The 399-nt window shown below is 30.3% G+C and overlaps 1 protein-coding gene across 1 annotated transcript in view; it reads left to right on the top strand.

Moving 5' to 3' along the window:
• The window catches only part of LOC119582053 (hunchback-like protein), a 42,484-nt gene that overhangs the window by 41,663 nt on the left and 422 nt on the right, over positions 1-399 (top strand). The gene's annotated exons all lie outside the window — the stretch shown is intronic.

Genomic DNA, 399 nt, shown 5'->3' with positions numbered 1-399 from the left:
TGTTTTAGGAATATCATAGTTAAAATTCAGGAAGGTTTTTGTAACTTTCTTTTGGCAAATTGTAAATTTTTAGAATTTATTTATTTTACTTATTGTTTTCATTTCCCATTTTACCCATGGTTGACTTTCTACCACATTCTATTACGTTTTTTCCTCATTTGCTTTATTAATGTAATACAACTAGATTCGGTAGCTTCCTGCAGTTATATATGAGAATGTACTATCAAATAATCTAAATTGGAAGGAATGATACTTCCGCTGCTATAGAAGAATAGCAAATACACAAATAGTAAGCGTCCTATTACTGTCTCCTCCTTGGAGTCGGAAGGCTACTTTTCTTTGTGGTATTAATTTATCTGAGATAAATTGAATGCTCCCTTTTATTTTCTGTTTACGATT

The sequence above is a fragment of the Penaeus monodon genome, chromosome 15, assembly GCF_015228065.2.
Source record: "Penaeus monodon isolate SGIC_2016 chromosome 15, NSTDA_Pmon_1, whole genome shotgun sequence".
Classification (NCBI taxonomy): Eukaryota; Metazoa; Arthropoda; class Malacostraca; order Decapoda; family Penaeidae; genus Penaeus; species Penaeus monodon.
Note: the sequence above shows the minus strand (reverse complement) of the source record. Positions and strands in the feature narration are given on the sequence as shown.